Below are 24,551 nucleotides of genomic sequence, written 5' to 3'. Positions count from 1 at the left end.
GCTTCACAAATGAACAAAGACGTACAAATGATGTAATTGTCAATATCATAACTGGAAGGTTAAAACAGAACAATTGTTATTAGAGTCAGGGAAATAAGCACCATTTATTTTTCACTTTCTTTGATATTACTTATAATAAACTCCTGTGATCACTTACAATTGCAGCAGTCTGTAGCAGTATGGTTGGGTTAAAATTTTTGAATGTCAACTGTCTGCCTTGATCTAAATAATTTCTGAATTTTTTGTAATAATTTCTGCATTTCTGAAACTGTTGCAGGTAATATTTATGGGTTTTATTTTTAAAAAATATAGTCACTTAAATATCAGAAAGACCTATTCATGTGAGAATTTGCAGCATGGATTTGAAGTCAGAGAGGAGGCCTTTTCTCAAGCTTTTTGTCTTTGAAAAATCCAGCCGATTGAACATGAACCAGCAGTGTGCCCAAGCAGTCAAGAAAGCCAACGGAATCCTGGCATGTATCAAAAACAGTGTGGCCAGCAGGAGCAGGAAAGTGATTGTCCCCCTATACTCAGCACTGGTGAGGCCACACCTTGAGTACTATGTCCAGTTTTGAGCCTCTCACTTCAAGAAGAACATTGAGATGCTGGAGCGGGTTCAGAGAAGGGCAACAAAACTAGTGAAGGGTTTAGAGAACTTGTCCTATGAGGAGTGGCTGAGGGAGCTGGGATTCTTTAGTCTGGAGAAGAGGAGGCTCAGGGGGGACCTTATCGCTCTCTACAATTCATAGAATCATAGAATCATAGAATGGTTAGGGTTGGAAGGGACCTCAAAGATCACCTAGTTCCAAACCCCCTGCCATGGGCAGGGAAATGCTCCACTACACCAGGTTGCCCAAAGCCTCATCTAACCTGGCCTTGAACACCTCCAGGGATGGGACATCCACAACTTCTCTGGGCAACCTGTTCCAGTACCTCACCACCCTCAACGTAAAGAATTTCTTTCTTATATCTAAGATATATTATATATATATCCAGCCAATTCCTTATCCATCGAGTGGTCCATCCATCAAAACCATGTCTCTCCAGTTTAGAGACAAGGATGTCGTGTGAGACAGTATCAAATGCTTTGGATAAGTCCAGGTAGACAATGTCAGTTGCTCTTCCCCTATCCATCAATGCTGTAACCTCATCATAGAAGGCCACCAAATTAGTCAGGCAGGATTTGCCCTTAGTGAAGCCATGTTGGCTGTCACCAATCACCTCCTTATTTTCTATGTGCCTTGGCATAGTTGCCAGGAGGATCTGCTCCATGATCTTGCCAGGCACAGAGGTGAGACTGACTGGCCTATAGTTCCCTGGGTCTTCTTTTTTCCTCTTTTTAAAGACGGAGGCTATGTTTCCCCTTTTCCAGTCATTGGGAACTTCACCAGATTGCCACGACTTCTGAAATATGATGGATAGTGGCTTAGCAACTTCATCTGCCAGTTCCCTCAGGTCCCACAGATGAACCTCATCAGGTCCTATGGACTTGTGCACCTTCTATGTTCTTTAGATGGTCTCGAACCTCATCTTCTCCTCTTCTAATATACAACAGGCCTCTCTAAATTGCTCTGAACATGTGCCTTCCTAAGGGAACACTCTTCACCTCTTACAGTTCCTGCATGTTTTTGAAAAAAAAGGATGAAATGGTTAATATGGATATTGCAGGGAAATTTTGGGGCTGGACAGAATAATTGAACTTAGAGACTTTTACTTCCCTTTCTTTCAAATCCTTCAGATTCATACTAGAAATGAAGAGAAAATAATGTAGGACTGGTCTTCAGAGAGAAACAAGCTACCCAAATGGAGGCCAAACTGACAGGAAAAATAACTACTAGTAAGCTGATAAGAGATGTAATGTTATGAATTCTGAGCCATTTTACTTCTCAGTTAGAAGTTAAGATTCTGGAGTCCGATCTTTCAGTTGCTGTCATCAAGTGAGACAGATGTCATTGTCAATGTATGATCTACTTATTCTGCTAAACCCAATGGCAGACATCTCTGTAGTACATCAAAATGCTCCAGAGTCGTCACATCCTGCTTAATTGTTATATAATGCTAAGAAGCTAGAGTTTCTTCAAAATTTGCATGAATTGCATCGATATCCTATAATCATCTTTTCTGTAAAATCCAATGCTCACTGGAACATATGCTGGATATGCAAGTCGTGATTATTGCAGCCTTTAAAAAAAGAACTACTGTAAGTAGATCTGAGAATATTGTCAGATGTAAAATAAAAATCATTTCAGTCATTTGCTGTTCAATCAAAAACATATTGAGTAGAAAATACTGATCATTCCTGTATTTGTCTTATAATCATACACATCTTCGATTTCTATCCTGGAAATTAATTTGAATTTTACTTCGTCTGGCATAGAGATGGTTCCTTTGAGATACGAAAGCACTCAGAAGGATAAAGCCATTTGCCTAAATTTGTCATCACTTTAGAACTTACTTCTATGCTGTCACTATTTTATGACATAGATTATAGCATTTTTCCCCTAGACATCAGAGAAAATGTACAACTTTTCCAATAAAATATCCGTCTCTGGATTTTGTAAATTTAGGTTTTAAAAATATATTTCTATGAGGATTCTAAAGTAAAATATCACTCTTTTAGAAAGTTTGGAGGTCATTCCTTGATTTTCTCTTGCTACCTAAGAAATGGATTCCATTTTTACCTAAAAGATGGGGTCAACAACTTTGAGCATCATGTACGAATAGATTCCGAGTGAGAGGAAGAATTCCTATTGGTGATTTTTTAGGAGTGTTTTTACGTGTTGACTGATGACAAATGTAACCCTTAGTATGAAATGTAATCCATAAGTAGGAAGAAGCAAAAGAAGCAGTGAATATTGTTGGGTTTTTTTTCCCCCATGAAGCCAATTAGGGGACAAACATTCTATTGTGTTAGCAACCTGGAATTTCTAGCTGTGTTCTTGGGATGAGGCACCACAGCTATAAACAATGAGAATGATCACGGTTAATAATTAGTCTATTTTCTTGTGAAAGAAAACAACAAAATCAAAACCACTAACCAATAAATAGTAGTTACTTTTTTTTTTTTTCATTCTTTCTTCTCCTGTGCTCTTCACTATTAAGATCTCCAGTAAGAACTGTGCTGTTGAAGTAATTCTCCCCTTGGAAGGCACTGTATACTTTATTTCTCAGAATAATAACAAGTCCTACGAGTATGTAATATAAGCAAATAATCATATAACTGTATAATAATATAATTAAATTATTTAATTAATGCTAAGTATAGCTATCTAAACAATAAAGTGATCTTTAATTAATACTAAGTATAACTATCTAAACAATAAAGTGATCAGTCAGAGATAATTTTCTAGACTTTTCTGTTATATATCCTCAAAGTGGTGTTATATTAGTTCTGTCTAGCATCTATGAGGAGCCTGCACAATCTTAGATTAGATACAGAGCTTTATGTTATTTTGGCAAGTATTCGTCTGGAGTAAGTCCTAGGCGTAGAATCATAGAATCATAGAATGGTTTGGTTTGGAAGGGACCTTAAAGATCACCTAGCTCCAACCCCTTGCCGTGGTATGGCCTCATCCAGCTTGGTTTCGAACACTGCCAGGGATGGAGCAGCTACAACTTCACTATGAAAACTGTTCCATTGCCTAACCACCCTCAGAGAGAAGAATTTTTTCCTTAGATCTAATTGAAATCTTCCCTCTTTCAGTTTAAATCCATTACCTCTTTATCTGTCAATAGAGGCCCTTGTCAAAAGTCCCTCTCCAGCTTTCCTATAGGCCTCCTTTAAGTACTGGAAGGCTGATATAAGGTCTCCCTGGAACCTTCCCTGCTCCAGGCTGAACAATCCCAACTGTCTCAGCCTGTCTTTACAGGAGTGATGTTCCAGCCCTCTGATCAATTTGTGGCCCTCCTCCGGACTCGCTCCAGCAGCTCCATGTACTTCTTGTGTTGGGGACTCCAGAGCTGAATGCAGTATTCCAGGTGAGGTCTCACGAGAGCACAGTAGCGGAGCAGAATCACCTTCCTTGACCTCTTGCAGCCTAGGATACAGTTGGCTTTCAGGACTGAAAGCAAACATGTTGGGCTTCTCACCAACCAACACCCCCAAGTCCTTCTCCTGTGGGCCGCTCTCAATCCCTTCTCTACCTGGCCTGTATTTGTTCTCGGGATTGCCTTAATCTGAGTGCAGGACCTTGCACTTGTCCTTGTTGAACTTCAGGAGGTTCACATTGGCCCACCTCTCAAGCCTGTCAAGGTCCCTCTGGATGGCATCCCTTCCCTCCAGTGTGTCGACCACACCACACAGCTTGATGTCATCAGCAAACTCACTGGGGGTGCACTCAATCCCACTGTCCATGTTGCCATCAAAGATGTTAAACAACACTGGCCCCAATATAGATGCCTGAGGAATGCTACTCGTCACTGGTCTCCACTTGAACATCAAGCTGTCAACTGCAACACTTTGAGTGTGATCATCCTCCCAATTCATTACCCATTGAGTGGTCCATCAGTCAAATTAATGTCTCTCCGATTTAGAGTATGTCGTGCGGGATGGTATCAAATGCTTTGGACAAGTCCAGGTAGATGACATTAGTTGCTCTTCCCTTATCCATCAACACTGTAATCCTGTCATAGAAGGCCACCAAATTTGTCAGGAACGAGTTGCCCTTAGTGAAGCCACGTTGGCTGTCACCAATAACCTTTTTTTCCCTATGCCTTATCATAATTTCCATGAGCATCTGCTTCAGGATCTTGCCAGCCACTGAGGTGAGACTGACTGGCCTGTAGTTCCCTGGGTCTTCTTTTTTCCCCTTTCTAAAGACGGGAGTTATGTTTCCCATTTTCCAGTCAGTGGGAACCTCACCAGACTGCCACAACTTCTCATTTAAGATGGATAGTGGCTTAGCAACTTCATATGTCAGTTCCCTCAGGACCTCCGGATGCATCTCATCAGGACCCATGGACCTGTGCACCTTCAGGTTCCTTAGATGGTCTCACATCTTGGTTCTTCATTGTCACAGTCCCTGCCTTTGCCTTCTGTAACTTTTCAGTCAGGACCCATGGACCTGTGCACCTTCAGGTTCCTTAGATGGTCTCAAATGTCGGTCTTCATTCTCCCAGTCCCTGCCTTTGCCTTTTGTGACTTTTCAGTGCGGCTGGAGCACTTGCCAGTGAAGAATGAGGTAAAAATGTTGTTGAGTACCTCAACCTTCTCTGTCTTTCAGGTAATCAAGTCTCTCACTTCCTTCCAGAGAGGGCTCGAATTTTTCCTAGTCCTCCTTTTATCACTGATGTGCCTATGGAAGTTTTCCTTACTTCCCTTGAGGTCCCTGGCCAGATTTAGTTCTATCAGGACTTTAGCTTTCCTAACTTGATTCCTGGGTGCTCAGATAATTTCTTTGTATTCCTCCCAACCTACTCTCTGTAGGCTTTCCTTTTGTGTTTGAGTTTGTCCAGGAGCTCCTTCTTCATCCATGCAGGACTCCTGGAGTTTCTGCCTGACATTTTCTTTGTTGGGATGCATTGTTCCTGAGCTTGGAGGATGTAATCCTTGAATATTAGCCAGCTTTATCGGGCCCCTCTTCCCTCCAGGGCTTTATCCCATCGTACTCTACCAGAGTATCCCTGAAGAGGCTGAAATCTGCTCTTCTGAAACACAGGGTAGTAAGCTCATTGTGCTCCCTCCTCGCTGCCATTTCATGGTCACTGCAGCCAAGGCTGCCCTTCAGCTTCACATTCCCTACCAGATCCTCATCGTTGGTGAAAACAGGGTCCAGCATAACACCTCTCCTCATTGGTTTCTCTATCACTTGGAGAAGGATGTTGTCATCAATGCATTCCAGGAACTTCCTGGATTGCTTATGCCCTGCTGTGTTGTCCCTCCAACAGATATTGGGGTGGTTGAAGTCCCCCGTGAAGACCAGGGCTCGTGAACATGAGACTGCTCCTGTCTGTCTCTAGAGGGCCTCATCCACTCGGTCCTCCTGGTCAGATGGCCTGCAGCTGACCCCCACTATAATATCACCTGTCCCTGCCCTTCATTTAATCATGACCCATAAACCCTTGTTCAGCTTCTCATCCATCCCCAGGCAGAGCTCCATGCACTCCAGCTGGTCACTGACATAGAGGACAACACCTCTTCCTCCTCTCCCATACCTGCCCTTCCTAAAGAGCCTGTATCCTTCTATTCCAACACTCCAGTCATAGGATTCATCCCACCATGTCTCCGTATTGCCAATAAGATCATTGCCCTGCAGTCATGCACACATCTCTAACTCCTTTTTTATTCCCCATGTTACGTGTGTTTGCATAGAGGCATTTAAATTGAGCCCCCAGTGAAGCTGGCTTACTGACTGGAGTGTCTGGAATTCCTTTGTGCTGCTCTTCAGGTTCTCTCAGCTTGTCACAGGCAAGCCTGATATTAACCCCCTCCCCCTCAAGTCTATTTTAAAGCCCTGTCAACGAGCCCCACTAGCTCATGAGCAAAGATCCTCTTCCCTCTTTGAAAGAGTTGAATCTGATCTGCCGCCAGCAAGCCTGGTGCCATGTATACCTCCCCATTACTGAAAAACCTCCAATTGTGGAAGTGATAGCCATCAGGGAGCCATGTATTAATATACTGGGCATGTCTGTTTCTTCCAATGTCACTGCCAATAACTGGAAGGAGAGAGAAAAAATTGACCTGTGCCCCAGATCCCCTTACCAACTGTTCCAGGGCCCTGAAGGCTCTTTTGGTCGCCCTTGGACTATGCGTGTGGCTTCATCACTACCTACACGGTAGAGCATCTGGAAAGAAAATGCTTGCTTCTGATGTGTCTGTCTGGTCCCTCATTAGCATCAGTGGAGATGCAGACAATACAGTCAGTCTGGTCAGGGACTGATTCATTTCATCTTGAAGTCAGCATCAAAAAAAAATCTACATTTCATAAAGTGGAAGTGGAAACTCTATCTAAGATATTAATTTTTATCTCATTTGTAGAATCCAACCTCTAGCATTCAGTAGAATGAATCCTGCTGTAATGTAAAGACATATAAAGTTAGGTTAGGTGAATTCTATTATAAAGGTCAATTTATCCAATTTAACATATAATGGATATGAGGGAGTAAAAAAATGCATATCAAGAAAGAATGCGAAATATTAATTTATTCTTTGCATTTTTGTGAGATTAGTTCATATTCTTTCTTCTGAAATAGAAGAAAAGCAGAAGATAATCAGCAGATACTGTTAATATTTTCAGCGATAAGAACATTTTAATACCCCCATTAAAATATTTTCAAGAAAAAAATATTTTAAATATACTCCATGTGTTACAGCTTCATCTAATCATGACATATTTAATCTATGTCAAGATTTGAACTAGAAAATTGCTTCCTCTTGATCCTGCTGTAGAAGCTTAATTTGTTTTCTATTGTATTAGTTGCCTGCTTTTTTCTTGGTTTATGTAAGCAAAGAGTGCTGTTAAATCAAGGATTGGAGGACAAGGAAATGCAAAACGTTTTGTTCAGCTCAAGGAGATGTTTTAATGTTCTTTTCCATCACTTCATGGAGAACGCAAACATCCTTCTTTCATGCATGATTTCCTTCAAAATTAGCTTTTATCATCCTTTCATTAGCTCAGTGCCATAACTAGTCTTTTTTATAAGGAGAAGATATTACTGTTTAGCATATTTTAATTATCTTTCTCCATGTGGAAAATTCCTAAACAATCTTTCAAGTAGGATTTTGGTATTTTTTCTTTCTTCAAGTTAATATCTGAGATATTTCTCTAGTTTTGCCTTCATCTACCAAGAAATTTATTTACCTTTTAAATAAATTGAAACATTGTACTTTTTCCATACAAAGCCTTTTAGTCTCAATATATTTTTAACTTAATCTACTAATCTGCTAATCTATGCTAAACTTTATCTAAGAGAGTTCTAAAGCAGGCATTAAAGAAAACACTGTCCTTTTTAACAACTTTTGGAGAGCTCTCTTGTCTTTCTCACTTCATCAAGAAGTTTTTTGACTTTACTTCCCAGTAAATATAATTATTTTGCATTCTATTCCTTTTATCAATAATGGTCTCATCAAACAACCTTGCTTCATTGTTCGCACACGGTCTCACTCTTTCTAAAGTGAAAGCTATGTGCTCATCACTCCTCAGTCACACAATTACATTAATAGTTTTATAGTAGATCCTTGATATTTTTATACTACTGTAAAAGTAATTCATTTTACCACCTAAAATTGTTTGAATGGTGCTTTTAAACTGATGGTTTAATTTTTTTTTTTAATTTTCCCAAAAAATCTATGGCCTCTTCAATTAATTCTTTCCTCTTAACTCATATTTAGTCTTTTTTTTACTCATATTTACAGAAAAAATGTCTCACAGTATATATAGGCTATGGTAGTGCCCGATGAGAGTCTGTTTTCTTATGATGTGTACATCTGCCTTTATTAACGTTCGTAAAAACAATACATAATTTCAGCCAATGAAAGAACAGACATGATAATTAGTGTGTTAGATAAAATCTCTGAATAAAATTCTTTGTTCTTAATTTCATGGTATTTTCCATCTAAAAACACTGAAATGCCTTTTTCTCTACGCTGTATGCATAGTATTATCTACATCATGAACTTAACATTGTGATTTTATGATTAAATACTACAAAGAAAAGACAATTAAATTCAAAAGTTGTTTGTTCCCTAGATCTTCCCTATGGTATTGTTTAACACCACTATATTTTTCCTCTAATAAACAATTTTTATATAATTTCACTAATTTCTTTTCTTCCTATCTTTTCCTCTTTTTTCCCTTTTCCCACCTTTTTCCCCCTTTCCTGCCCTTTTTCCCCCTTTCCTTAACTTTCCACCTCTTTTCACCACTTTTCTCCTTCCCTTTTTCCTTACCCTGCTCTCTTTCCTATTTCATTTATCATCCGTATAAGCAATATGTTCTGGGAAAAAAGTTCTTTTGCTTCCTTTCAGCCTCTCCTCTCCAACCCAGTTTTCCAATTAATAGTTTTTATTTTACCTTTCAATTCAAGATGAGGACCGTGTGATTACATATGTTCTCTTCCCTGGTCTTAGTGTTTTGGGTTTTATTCTGTGCTTGCTTATTTTGGTCTGCTGGTGCCTCTGTCTGAGCACCTTCCAAATACAATCAGAACAAACTAATTAGCAGTGGTCATAAATCATTCTCCACTCCTGACACCACGTAGAAGTGGTGTACAGATGTGTCAGGGAGGAAACTGGCATCAGTATAATTTTGGGGTTAACTTAAAGGTGTTTCCTCCTTAAAGATGCTTTGGTGTTTCTTTTTATCCTAGGCTGAATTTGTCTCTCACTCAAATCTAACTACCTTAGATTTCTTTACAGTAAAAACACTCAAAACATATATCTTTGTTCTTGCCTTCAAAAACGAAAATAAATTACCTTGGACTAGAGCATCCAAGTCTTGAGGGAATACAATTAGTACCATCTTTTACTTGAGTTTACCATTATCATGAAAAAAACACAGGTAGTTGACATCCTTAGCTGGGGAGTACACTTTCTGAAATCCAAGACACCACTGTTCAGACCTCTGTAATAAGGACTGAGACAATAAGCCTTAAGAGAACAGTATCTTAGGCAAGCAGTGAAATCTGGAAAATACAAGGATAAATGACAACAGAGTTGAAGAGAATTTCAAGAGTTTCAAAATAAAATTTTTAAAAAATGGAAATTGACATTTTCTGAAGGAAAAATACTCCAAAATTAATATTCTTTAAGGAAAAATAAAATGATAGCTCTCCCAGACATTTATGAAGAAATATCTTGTTGGTTTTCCTTATTCTTAGTAGAGAGAAAGTAGGATTACAAGAACATTCCAGGATGACAGATAGAAAAAGAAACCTGACTTTGGGAATTGATGAAGTGGGAGGTTGAGCAGATAGAGGGAAAATCAGGAGGTAAAAAGTCTGTAGAAAAAAATGACATAAAGCTTACAGTAAATAGAAAGTAGTTTGCAAATTAAAAAAAAAAAAAAAAGTATTTTTGTTTTCCCTAAGTCTTTATTTACTAGAGTTCCTTTCCTCAAGGAAATTCATTTCTCTGGTTTTGATATGGATTTGGAATTAAGTTTTAAAACCAGTATATTTCATGAAAAAACACTTCTCTTTTTTCTCTTTTAGATCTGCATTTCTCAGAGGTAGCTTTGCTCTGCTCAGTTCGTATCTATGTCCCTGTATTCTGATTCATTGTTGTACTTTTTATATATGTTTCTTAGGAGAACAGCTAAACAAATTATTATCATCTAGATGGATTTCCAGGACATAATCAAAGTCAAAATTTGGCTACTCTTAGCATACTGATACAGTCTCCATAATAAATAATACAGACATCTCTCTTCAAGGCTCAATTTCAGGGAAGAGTCTGTGATGTGAAAACCGACAAGACTTCAAAGCCAGAACTATGATGGAAGAATTTTGTTCTGTTGAATTTGTTTCCCAGAGCAACCATATTTCTGGTTTCTCTGCAAGAACAGTGCATTTTGAAAACACTCACATCAACTAAGAGTCTCTAGCTACCCAAAGTTAGAGGTACAGATACTGCACCTACATCCTTCATGGTTTTTGTACCATACCATACCATACATTTTTTTACTGGAAAAGAAAAGTGATATCTTTCACAATCTAACATTCACAAAGCCATCTGATATATTGTGGATAGTATGACTAGAAACTGGATTTGCTACAGCTTCTTCAGCAGCAAAGGATTTTAAAATCCTCCTGGAAAAGACAACAATTTGTGCTTTAGGAAAATCCTCTGCGTAGATAATTTGGAAGCATGTAATTTTTTTTTTTTGTGACAATATTTTCAGCAGAGTTCTTGATCTTTTGTTCTTTGATTTAAAATTTGATTTACTTCATGATACTTCAAATTGAGAGTTTAAGTGGTACTATAGGATGAAGACTTGATTGTCTTTCAGGAAAGAAAGTAAAAGTAACAATGGTCAACTTAGAAATCACTTCGCTGCAAAAGAAATTCTGCAGTTTGTTTTTGAGCCTTTGTCAAGAAATTCTGACACAGAAGAATAATTTCTAGACATCTAGGTAGCTTATGCATACTTCTCTCTCAATTTGAAGTAACATAATCATTAGCTACTTCAAGGAAGAAAAAAAAAAGAAATTTGAAGTGAATATCATTTTCAGAATCTACGGTTTCAGGATGTATACCTCAGGAAAAGAATGTAGTCAGTTCATCAAAACTCATTGTAATTGTATAACAGCCTTATATCCTCAAGCATAAGACAAATCCAATTCTGCAAAACGGTTTAAATCAAAGACAATATGTGGAATATAGCATCAGAACAAATACATATTTAAAATGAAGAGAAATAAAGGAAGAGAGTTATTAGAAATCTTTTGACAAATAGAGATAAGCTGAGAAGATAACGTAGCTTTACATGAAGTGGATGGATTTGTATTAGAGAAGCAACAAGAAACAATACCTGACACATTTATGCAGGACTTTTATTTTAGGACAAACAAAAGTACACTTAGATGTTCACAGTCCATTGTTCCTCAAAGACAGTAAGTAACAAGTGAAAGAAGGTAAGTTCAAATGCTGCCTTCTGGTGTAATTCATGTATATGTTGCTTTACATCCATTCAAGGAGAAATTAAACTGGTTTAATCTGTGTTTAACAGTAATTTAAGATTTTTGATTTGCTGTGAACTGAACTGTAGGCTCCAGTAGTTACATATTGCATCTGAGTAGGACATCTTCCAGTTTAGGAACGTTTCTAAGTGTTTCCCTGCTCCTAAGGTCTGATATGTGGAAGAAACCAAAAGTAAGCTCAAATAATATAATACTGCAGAAATATATGGACGAAATTTGCCTCAGAAGTAGCCCACAAAAACTTTCCAGGATAAAACTACACTATTTTCTCAGATCTATCGAAGACGAGAAGCATCTTGAAAAAACATCTTTTTTTTTTTTCTTTCTTTCATTATGAATTTCATATTGAACTTTTTAAAAGCATGATATAGATATCATTTTAATCTGTGTAACACAGATTCCTTTTTTCTTTGGGAAAACTTGGAGTTGGACTCAAAAGTACAACAGCCCACTATGTTTAAATATAAAATAGAAATCAATGCATAATAGTAGTCTATTTTCATTGATTCTCTTAAAACTTAAGATTTTAAGCTTTTCATTATTGTAAAATCTTACACAAATAGAGTGTTTAATTATTCTGATGGCTTGAACAAGGACTAGATCATAGTAATGCTTCTGCTAATTTGAAAGGTTCCAAAAAGAACTAAGAATTATAGTTTCTTTTCCTTTTGCAACACAAATTTTGATAAATTTCTTATCAAATGGACATTTTGCATCTTTGACTCTAGTAAGAAGTCAAGAGTCTGAGTTCAAGTAAAATATAGTACAATATGATACTAATGAGACCTAGTCAGCAGAAAAATAATATCTTTTTTCTTTTCACTAATTATTTTTTATGTCAGTATAATTGATCCTTCTCTTGAAAATAGTCAAAATATCTACCTGAAGTGACTGTGAGTTGCTAAAGCAATTATGATTAGTCAGTATGAAAAAAATGGATCTGAGATGAAATTTCCTACAGCTGAAGATAAAGTGCTTCATTAGCATATTTTTACAATTTTTTTCTCTATCAAGTTCTCCAGTAAACCTTGTCCTTATTGATAGGTGAAGAATATCCTGAAACATTTTCCAGAGGAACAGGATAGTATGAGTTTTATCCTCATTAAGTGTACACAGTTTGCTTTTTGAAGAATACAGTTGAAAATAAACCACTGAAAACATAGTACATTAAATGTCTCTGTATATTTCAAGCTATAGAGTTTATGAAGTATAACAGTCATCATGTTAAACTTTCACTTAATGTCTTGCAATTATTTGTATTTTAGGTTGTATGCAGTAGCAAAATACTCACATACTTGTAATAAAATATAAATTCAAAATGTTTTGTGAAAATGATGGATGAGTGGAAAATAATCAACCATTCATCAAACGGTAGCTAAATAGTAAAATGCTATCAGAGATGTTTAGGAAAGACTGAATTCAGAGTTCGCCATTGGCCAATTCGGCCCTCAGTCCCAGGTTTAAGTTCAAATCATAAAAGGAGTTGTGAGTTCTTTGCCCCGTAATGCTCTCCCCCAGCCTGTTGTGCTCCTGCACACTCGCAAAACATGGAAAGCTGAAAGGTCCTTATTATCTCGGCATCAAATATAAACGTCAAAGTTCTATCAACACTCCCATAACAAATCCCATACTAAAACCAAAACTCAGAGCTCTTCTAGCTGCTGTTCCAGCTGAAACCAGGACAGGAATATAAGTCAAATTTGATGTTAAAATTGAGATGGATTTTACCATACAACTTTGCCTTAAAATGTGAAGACAACAGAAATATTTCTATACTAAAGTAATAATGTTGATGTTGATTTCCATCTGTTTTGGGAGTTGAATTAGTCTTTTAAATAATACTATTGTGTCATAAATTATTATCTACAAGTGAAGGCGAAAAATGGCTGTGCAGAAATTTCTTTAACTCTTAAAAAGCAAAGAAATATTTATTTATAAGAAAAATAATTCTTTTGGAACATCAGTTATGATTCATCTGTTCAACTTTACTGAGGTTATGTAATAGCCTCAATCTATCAGTATGAGAAAAACTATACAATCGTTTACGAATTGATAATAGATCTCTGATGGTCAGCTAAAGCTCTCATTCTTGTCTTCAGCATTTGATATACACAGGTGAAGTCAGTCTTGATAAATAGGTATCTTTAACAATTTTAATTTACTTGTTTTTACCTTAAGATTGAAAGAGTTTAGTGCAACAGTGATACAAAAAGGACAAAATAATGACTAATAACACGTCTATTATCATACCAATTATCTTGAAATCCACAGTATTAGAGTTTTAAACAACCTACTTTTTACTTGATTCATTGAATAATCTGACAAAATACTGTGCGTTCACAGGTGATTAAATGAAAATTATACTAACCACACTAACCTTTTGCTAATTGGTTTTCCTAACCTCCAAGACATTTAGACCAGGTCTAAAAGCAACAGCATATGAAGTAGAATGTATTTTTCTAGTTAGCTAGCATCACAACCATCTTCTTTCTTCTTTTTCTAAAAACATTCCAAATGCACTGTACTTAAATCTCTATGAATGCTTGCTGAAGTATCTAGGTGCAATATGAAACATAAGATTCTTCATGCATAAGGCAAGCAGGAGGATATAAATATGGCTTTGAAAATATTTAAAAGCTTATATAAGTATTTTCTGTAAGAACAGGATAAACCCATTAAACATAAAATCATTATGTGGGAAAAAAATGTTTCACTTGAAGAGGCTTTGAAGGCCTATCATGGTATATACAATGATCCTGTATTGCTGTTGTCACCAGCGATTCCTGAATCCCTCATATAAATAAAGAAAAGTAGAGAGACTAACAGATTTGTTTTGGAGCTACTTTGACCCCAGAGTGTTGCATGTTGGCAATATGTTTTTAACAGCAATGTCTTTAGAACTGGAAGACCTTGTCTTCTGACAGGAATCTCTTTATTTTTTGGCACAGCTGGGCTCTACAAACCAGTCAATAGCCAGATGAGGTATATAACCCAAATATTTTTGTAATCATAATGCAGTAGAAAAGGCAAAGAGTGCTAACGTGTATTCATTCCCCCAGTGAAAAGTTTGGCCTAATATGAGCTTTGATTTTGCCAGCTTCATAGATGTTAGAAAACTGTCTTCCTAGACCCCTTCCTGACCACTAAAATGACAAGTCTGAAATGCTCAGCAGACATACAGTTGTTCTAAGACAAACCTAATGGGGAATCCTTTGCTTGTGCAAAAGACTCAGTTCATTTCTTCTTAATGCCCAAAGTAAAGGAACATAAAACATATCATCAAACCGCACACAGCTCTACAGAGACCCATTACATGGTACACTTTACAGAAAGCTTTTTCACCATTATTCATGAAAATGAAACTTATAAAGACATTATCAGGACAGCTTTAACCTATATAATTTATGTACGATCAAACACAACACTGAGCATAGCAAATTGCTTGTATTTTTATCCTGCATCTAGAAAGTTTTCAGTCTTGCTAATCCCTGGACTACCACAGCCATTCAGTTAACAAACATTCTTTAAATGAGGTATTTTAAAGCTAAAATCTAATATGAGCTTGTCCTGGGTTTGGCTGGGATAGAGTTAATTTTCTTCCTAGTAGCTGGTATAGTGCGGTGTTTTGGATTTAACATGAGACTAATGTTGATAACACATCAATATTGTAGTTGCTGCTAAGTAATGCTTATACTAAATCAAGGACTTCTCTCATACTGCCCTGCCAGAGAGGAGGTGTATAAGAAGCAGTGAGGGAGTATAGCCAGGACATCTGATCTAAACTGGCCAAAGAGATATTCCATACTATATGACATCATGCTCAGTACATAAACAGTGGGAAAGTTAGGTCGGAGGCTACTTCTTGGGAATTGGCTGGGCATTGGTCAGTGGGTGGTGAGCAATTGCATTGTGTATCACTTGTGTATTCTATGATTATTATTATTATTATTATTAATTTCCCCTTGGTTTCTTTTTCTATTAAACTATCTTTATCTCAATCCACAAATTTTACTTTTTTTTCCTGTTCTCTCCCCCATCCCACTGCAAGGAGAGAGAGTAAGCAAATGGCTGTATGGTGTTTAGCTGCCTCTTGGGTTAAACCACAACAGAGTTAAAAGGCATCAATGTGAGTTGTGAAGGCGTTTCCTTTGAGGCCTCTATAAATTTGCTGTATCTAAACTAACACCTTCATTCTCTCTAAGATAATAAGTGGCCAACATTTGTTTTCAGCTTTGAGCACTGAATATGATTTTGATAGTCCTGAAGGTCAGGATATCATTGTCTAAATAAGGCAATTAGTAAACACAACCCAAATGAACCAGGTTTGAAACGTTGTTCTTGAAAAGATACAGTTCTATAAAGTCAGGAACTGTAGCACACAAAAGCTACAGAATGGATGTAGATTTCTCAAACTTGCAAACCCGAGGCTATAACAAGTTTTTGCAGGTTGTGTTATGCTAAAGTTCTAAAGTGCAATAGGTGAAAAATGGACGTTTTCTATAAACAAGCAACCATGTCTATAGCAGATTATCTAAGTACCACTGATATTGACGTTATAGGTGGGGCTCATTGCACTTTTGTTAACATTAAGTAGAAGTATTGTTTAACATTTTTCATTGTAATCAAATAATACTTAGTACACAATAAAGATCTTTTTTGAAAGAGGTTTGAAGCTTATCAAATCAGCTTTACCAGTTAAGTGTGATAAACTGCTTTCAGCAGTAAATCTACTGAGCATACTTTGTGCAAAAAGCTATCCTGCTTGTGGACACCTAGAAGCCTACCCTGTTAGAAATCTAGAAGTTGCACTCACTGTTGTATAGAGCAGTGACCAATATAGTAATATGTACCATTAATAGAACACATTAAAGTGACTATAAATAATCAGTATGAACATGTAGAAGCAGCAGCTCAGTAATACTGACGTGTTTTGGATTTGGTCAGCTTGACAGTCCATGAGCAAAAAAAGTTTTGTGTGAGAACTTCTGTATCTATGATTCTTTATATATGAATCATACTCATTTGAATTGACAATGTTGTCATGACAGCTTTTCTGTTCCCACAATTCTCTGTCTCATTCATTATTGACTTTCTGATTTCTACAGCAATAAGTAGGAAAAGATGAGAATGATTGTGAAAAGTAACCTCATTTACTATACAACCTTGAACAATTGCCAGAGCAGCATGTCTCACAGCCTGTCTCTTGGTTGCACAAAGAGGTATAGTTCTGTGACTCCATTGTACTTATTCCTAATCCAGATCTCAGGCTAAAATAAATATTTCAAGAAAAAATTCTCTGTTGTTTTTGAAATCCCAGAGAAAAAAGTCAATCTGAGAAAGGAGTGAGTCTAAAAACTGGTACAAGGCAAAGTTAGTGCAGGTGAACATAGAAACTTAGGAAAACTAAATGAAATATTCATTGAATATATGTGAAATGCGATTTTTTTTTTAAGGTGCAATTTGAAAGTAGAAGATCTTGCATATGCCAGGGAATCCCAGAATAGGCATTTATGCTGCTGCCCTATCAGATACTGCATGTCTACAAATCCTGATAACTATTTTTGTTAAATGTGCTCTATAATTTCTTGCCAGGCTTGCTGCAGCTGTCAGCGAAGGAGCAATAAGATAGAACACACTTACCAACTGAAGACACAGAGCATCACTTGGTCTGTAAATGCAACATATATAGAAACTAAATAATAGAATTAAAAAATAAAAAAAGTTTTTAATTGGAAATATCACATTCATTGTAAATATGTTTAACAGAGGATTGAAAATGAGCACTGATATTGACAAACGCATAAATCAACTGGCTTGGAGATATTTGCATTCTATCTGAATAAGAAAAGACAGTATATGCTATAGGATATTCTAATACAGGTACAGCAATTGTACACAAGCCATGGAACACCTATGCATTTTAAAAAAATATCATGTGAGTTTGCAAGTATTACCCTGAACAGCGGTTTATATAATACAACACGCCTGATTTGGGAAAAAATGTGTTGTAGAAAATAATAACAAGAATGTCTACTATCACATAGGAAGTGATAAAGCTGAAATGACAGATTCATAGAATGGTTTAGATTGGAAACAACCTTCAAAAGTCATCTAGTCCAATCCCCTGCCATGAACAAGGGTGTCTTTCACTAGATCAGGTTATTCAAAACCACAGCCAGCCTGACCTTGGACACTTCTAATGATGAGACATCCGCAACTTCTCTGGGCAACCTGTTCCAGTGCCTCATCGCCTTCATAATAAAGAATGTCTTACTAATGCCTAATGTAAATCTACCTCTTTTAGTTTAAAACCTTGTCCTACCACTACAGGCCTTGGTAAAAAGTTTCTCTCCACCTTTGTTATAAACCTACTTTAAGTATTGACAGGACACAGTGAGGCCTCCTGTTATGGTTTGAAGTGGGGGGGGAGGTCTGGGTGGCAGAAGCTGCCCATCACACCGGACTCCCATCCCCCTCGGGGCTTAAGACAATTGGCGCCTCTGCGAATTGCCCTATTTACGTCCGACAAAGGAACCGGAAAGGTGTGTGCCTTTGCCCAGGAGCAAGGAGACGGGAGGGGGGCACAGCCCCCGCTCCCGGCTCCTGGCCGGGCCGGCGACCCGGGCCGGGTCGGTGCCCACTCCGGGCCAGTGCCCGCCCCATCGAGGATGGCGGCGGCGGAGCCGCTTGGGGAACTCGGGGAGAGCTCCGCTCCCGGGGTGCCCACCGGGCCGAGTTCACCCAGAAAGGACTGAAATCTAAGAGAAACGGCCACACAGATAAGAGGTCAGTGAAGATGGAATGGAACAACGTGTGCCGTGGCTGAGTCCCCCTTGCAAGCAGCCCCTTGCAGCCAGTCCTCGGTGGAGCAAGCAGAGACCCACTCGAAGCCCATGGAGGATCCACATCGAGAAGAGATGCCAGAGCCTGAGCAGGTACACATCTAGAGTCCGTGGGATGACCCCCGCCGATGGGGAGGTGTTTCGTTAAAGGAGATGCCTGAGCCTGAGACTGTTGTGAATCATGGGCACAGGTTGAGGCGCATTTACGCATCTAAGTCTGTATGGAGACGCATTTCAGGTCGATATGACGACCCACGCCGGAGCGCATTTAAAGTCTGTATGATGACCCACGCCAGAGCGAGTGGCTACAGCTCCTTAAAGGTCCAGGGCTGGTAAAGCCCGCACTTGGGGCAAATCCGATGGGGTAAGGATTTGCCTCCTAGCGGGCAGGATTCACGCTTTCGCCGTGAGTAGGGGATCCACTGGAGCAAGGGACAATGGTGTAAGGACTCCTTTTCCTTTAAGAGAAGCGGCAGTAACAACTTGGAATGAACTGACCTGCACTCCCCCGTTCCCTGCCCCCTAAGCTGCTGGGGGAGGAGGTAGAGCCGGGAAGAGAAGGCAAAGGGGGGGAGTGGTGTTGTTTTAAAGATCTGGCCTTGTTTTCTTGTTATCCTCTCAAGTAACCGTTTTTTGTGTGCTTTTCTCTTTGTAGTTAGCTGTTAATAAATAGTTTTGCTTGAAGAAAACAGCCTCTTTTTCCCGGGACCGTGGTTGGTGGGCGCTCCTCTGTTCATGTCTCGATCCTCAGCTCTTTTATTACATTTTCCTCCTCTCCATTTTACTGAAGTGGGAGATCTGCGTGGGGTTTAGTTGCCGGATCGGCCTAACCCACGACACCTCCTCAAAGCCTTTTCTTCTTACAACTCCAACTCTCTCTGCCTTTCTTCATAGGAGAGGTGTTCCGACCCTTTGGTCATTCTTATGTCCCTCCTCTGGACTCACTCTAAAAGAAAGGTTCATGAATTTCTTGTAATGGGGATGATCAAACTGGATGCAGTACGTACCCAGGTGGAGTCTCACAAGAGCTGAGTAGAGGAGAAGAAAAATCCCTCTCAACCTGCTGGCCACACTTCTTTGTACATAGCCCAGGATACAACTGACTTTTTCATCAGCAAGTGCATATTGCTGGCTCCTATCTAATCTTTCATCTACCAATATCTTGAAGTTCTCTGCATGGCTGATCTAAATCCATTTATCCCCCAGTCTGTACTGATATTGAGGCTTGCCCTGAGCCAGGTAAAGGACCTTGCACCTTGCATTATCGAACTTTTACTCACCTATCCGAGTTCAAAAAACTCAACGACACAAATTTCCTGCATTGGACTTAGTATAAAAATGCACAATTTCCAGCACCAGTTTGATTCATATGGAATTCCTACATGCAGCAACTCACATTTCTCCAGCCTTTCTTTTTTCCTGTTTCTATCTGTTTGCATAAAAGCTTAATATGTTTACAAATATTTTTTCTCTGCTATCCAAACTGTTTATTTTCTTGCTGTATTAGAAATATTTCCAAATCATCCACATTTATTACATCATCAGCCATTTTCCATGCTGTGACTTTGACAGAACATGGAATAGGTTGATTTTGAATTCCAAAGTGGTGCTGTTTGTATACATGCAATGTTCTTTAGGTTATGAAACATCTTAATTTGTCTGAGAGAATAAATTCAGACAGCTTCTTACTTAATAGTTATCTTGATATCTGCCCTTTTTAATACGTTGTTTACTACAGGGAATAAAATATAACTGTTTTTTTTTGAGTAAATAAGAAAAAAAAAAATTGAGTGATACAGTCTGCTTTAAGTGAGCTCCATGTCAAAGAATTCATTAAATCAAATTGTCTTGAAATCAATGAAGTCAACAAGCATGCTGAGATATCTGATAATCCTGGTTTTTTGTCTAGCAGTAAGATCATCATCGTCAAATAAATTAAAAAAACCCAACAGAATTCTTACGCAGCTAAACTGACTGTCTAAATTAAAGTCTCTCTTTTATTATAGCCAAGCTAAAGACACAATGCATAAGACAGTTCAGAAATGAATTTGTGATGTTTGACCTGTTGCATTTCCCTCTGACATAGACATATTCATGCATACATGCACACATGCACATGCAGAACGCCAGAATGCACCCACACATCTACATGCATTTATATGTATAAAACATAGTTCAATTAGTCTCTTTTTTCCTTTCCAAATCACATCATTTCAGCACTTGACTCCAATTGAGCTTGTTTTACTCTGGTCTCCTGATGTGTTTCAAGTGCAGCTGAATGCATTCCACAGATTATGATTTTGGTACCATTAAGTAAAATGACAGAGCTCTTTGCAAGCTATCTACCACCTATGCTGCACTGTCATCTTTGTTGCAGTTCCAGGCTGCTCAAGCTGCTCAAGCTAAGGTTATATAATTTTCTGTCTACCATAACCCCAAGGGCCCTTTCAGCAGAGTTTCTCCTTCCAATGGTATGTATCATTTTCTTGTTTTCAATATATTTCTTAGCAAATTTCAAGGTGAGCCAGCTGATACTCTCAAAGCTATGTTAAGTATCAGTAGTTTAATAAACTGTTTCTTTGTTTCTTAACAGTGAAACATATTAAATCTGGTTAATTAAATTAATTAAATATTAAATTGTAGGTTGTTCAACTTTTCTTTTGGAAAAAGTCTTTATTTTTTCAATATATTTCCCTTCAGAGCTAAAATATATATGAAAATAGTTAAATACCATTATAAGCATTTAGTCAGGTTTTGACTGCTTACTTAAGAGTTTAAAATCCTGTCAATGATGGAAACAGACATTGCTAAGTTTGATTCATCTGAAGTGTTTCATCACAGCTTAATACATATTTTTCTGCATGACTTCAGTTAGCTCTCTGTTACTACCCTCTATGAGGCTATGTTCAGCTAAAATATATTAACAACAATTTATAATCAGGGATTCAAACACTTTTTTTCTTTTTTTAGCTTTCAAAAAATAAATTTCCTGGGAAAAAAAGTAAATATATACAGAGCTCTAATGAAGTCATTATTCTGGAGATAATTCGTGGTTAGCATTAAAGCCATGATGTAACTTCATCCTAGCTTAACACATGTGTAAGCGTGGCCCAAACTAATAATATGATCTGAATGTGGGTTTCTACATATACAGGAGTTGTTTTAATTATATTTACATCACAATGAGAAAAGTAATTGATCATTGTATTCATCACAACTCATTTTTTTCACCAGAACTCGTGATCCAATGAGTTGTCTTGATTTATACATTCTCTTTCATAAGAGACTATATAAATCAACAGATTGTATAAGTCAATGCATACTCAACAGAAAAATTTTAAACAGTGCTGATATTCCACAAGGAATTTCAGGATCAATTAGGCTCTTGCTATGCAAACTGAAGAGAAACAGTTTCATTCCCAAGTGAATCAAGAAGGAGAAAGGTAGAAAAAGGGTTTAGATTTTTCTTTTTATACTACTTATAATCAACTAGGCTCTCCTTAGGAAAAGACACCAAGTTTCTACAATAAATATATTCATTATATATACATAAAGTACTTTTTTGTATTCGGGTAGTTATTTCTAAATTACTAATCAGATTAATTCTTTTTTTTTTTCCTGGTAATATGGATGTGTTGCATGTTGGCAAGAAGTTTTATCTTTATTTGTTAAAGCTATAACTTTTTAGAAAGTTATTTTGTTTTGTTTTTATCACTGTAGATTTTTTCCTATCTTAAATACGCTCAGTATACTTCTATCTTTTCTTTAATCTATTTACAGGTTCTCCTTTTATTTTAGAATTGTATGACCATAGTCAAAAGAATTCAGCTTGCTTTTTATTGTTTCCTTCTGCGTGTGAAAACATCAGAACTGAGAACTCATATATAGTTTCATTTTATTTCTCTGTGTAGACTCAAATTAAAGCCTACTGCTTTGGGGGAATCAATTCTGCCTAACGATCAATTAATAGTTTTCCTTCTTTCACCCACATCTATGCCAGAGGTGACATTGTGTATGTCATTTGCATATACAGCTGAGAAAATACAAAATAAAGTGATTAAAAATGAATTAAGTAAACAGTCCACTCTGGACTCCTGGGTAATTAGGAAACATTGTTTTTGATAGTTATATACTATGCTTGTGCATGTACTGAATTTAAATGCCAATTATAATTTGTTCACTATTTAAATTTTACTTTATGTTACTCACATATTTATTTTAAAATACAAGAATATACACTTCTGAGCACAAACTGCTTTACTATACTTTCAAAGAAAAGAGAAAAAAGGAAAGAAAAAGAAAAAAAGATTTATTGCTCTATACACCCATCTGATCTTTGTTCTAGATATAACTCTTTCCAAATTGCTTACATTGCTGCAGTCTTTATGGGAGTACCACAAGACTGTTATTTCCACACACAGTCTGCTAGTAAGGAAACAATCAAAGAAAATATTATTGGCAGTCAGTTCTTAAAGAGCCTTTTGGAAGCTTCTATCACTCCTGAATCTCCTGTTCTGATTTTCCAATGTTATCTCAGAATTAAATCTGTGACTAACTAACTGTTAATCAGTAAGATTAAATTAAGTATTTTTTCTATTGAATAGGTAAAAACATTACATCTTCTGTTTTAGTTCACAATAAATTTAAAAAAAACCAAAAAAACCCATGAAAATAGTTAACAAAGCTTACTCTAGAAATGCCTTTTTTGCGTAAAGAAGCATTTCTTTTTCAGAATCATTTTAGTTTGGATGGTAAAAGAAATCTGACCTTAATGTGGATTATCTGCAGTGCCTGTGCCATCACATTCTTTCCAGAACTGACTGTCTCTACTTGTAATAGCTCTTCCCCAGCACTCCTTGTCTTTCAGCAAATTATAGGACCCTTGATGTGTGACATCTCTGATAGGTTTAAAGTTAAAACTGTAAAAACATTGATGCAAATCTTCTGAAGTATTCATAAACAATTAATTTTATATAGGCTGATGCTCTGCTCTGTAAGAAGTGGGTCACCTGAAACAGAATTGAAAGAGCTGAAAGAGAGTTCAACTGCATACTTTAAATGTCAGCTTTTATCAAGACTTCTTTTAGTGGAAATTGTGGTTTTTGGAAAACAGTTGATTTCATGGTAAGATAAATGTCTAACATCTTTGGTATAAATAATCCGTTTTTTCTCTCCATTCAGGATAGTGATAGCTGGGATGAGTAGCTCAGACTATTGGCTTAACTTCTTTGAAAGGCTAAACCCAGGTGATATGAATCCTAACCTTTGTGTCTAACATCATAGATAGATATATACTAGCTGTAAGTGAATATTGGTATACAATTTACCAATAAATCATATAGTGGTCTAGTTACTATACAGTGATCAAAATGTTTTTATATGAGAAGAAAGTCTTTAACATTCCTTTATTGTACCTAAGTATGAATTTTCTTAAATCTGTGTGATGACAAGAGTTTTAAAGCTTACGGCTTCTTTGGTTCATTCATATTCTGAACACCTATAATTAACACTGACAAGCAACCACAACTAATGTAGCACAAATCATGTTTCAAATAAGTACAGTGAAATACAGCACTATATGTTGAGAACAAACTGAAGAACAGCTAAAAAGTTCAGCATCTAGTAACTTCAAGACATAACATAAAGGCTACAAGCACTAGCACAAAACAAAAGAGTGAATTCCTCAGTGAATTATTCACTTAGAACTTTCTGCTAATTGCTCCCCACAAATAATTTCTTGGCAACATTTTTGGGAAGCAAGCTCCTTTTTTAAGCTTTTTCTTTCAGTTGTGTTTCCTCTTCTCTCTCCTATTCCCAGCCAACTCTTAGATACCTGTGGGAAGACGTCATGAACAGATTGCCTTTTGCCTGTGCACACTTCCAGCAGTTGAATTGGTTTCCCATACCTGCATGATATGAAACAGTGATGCTTCTTCTCTCATCTGCCCTTAGGTGTATGAAGTAAAGTCTAGAGATACAGAGTGGCATTTGCTGAGAGACCAAATTTAGTACCGTGCCTGTAGCAAAAGCAAGACTTACAGGTGAGTCTGGAAGAAACGAGCACTGGTATGT

Source organism: Tauraco erythrolophus, chromosome 2, assembly GCF_009769465.1.
Source record: "Tauraco erythrolophus isolate bTauEry1 chromosome 2, bTauEry1.pri, whole genome shotgun sequence".
NCBI classification, from domain to species: domain Eukaryota; kingdom Metazoa; phylum Chordata; class Aves; order Musophagiformes; family Musophagidae; genus Tauraco; species Tauraco erythrolophus.
Note: the sequence above shows the minus strand (reverse complement) of the source record.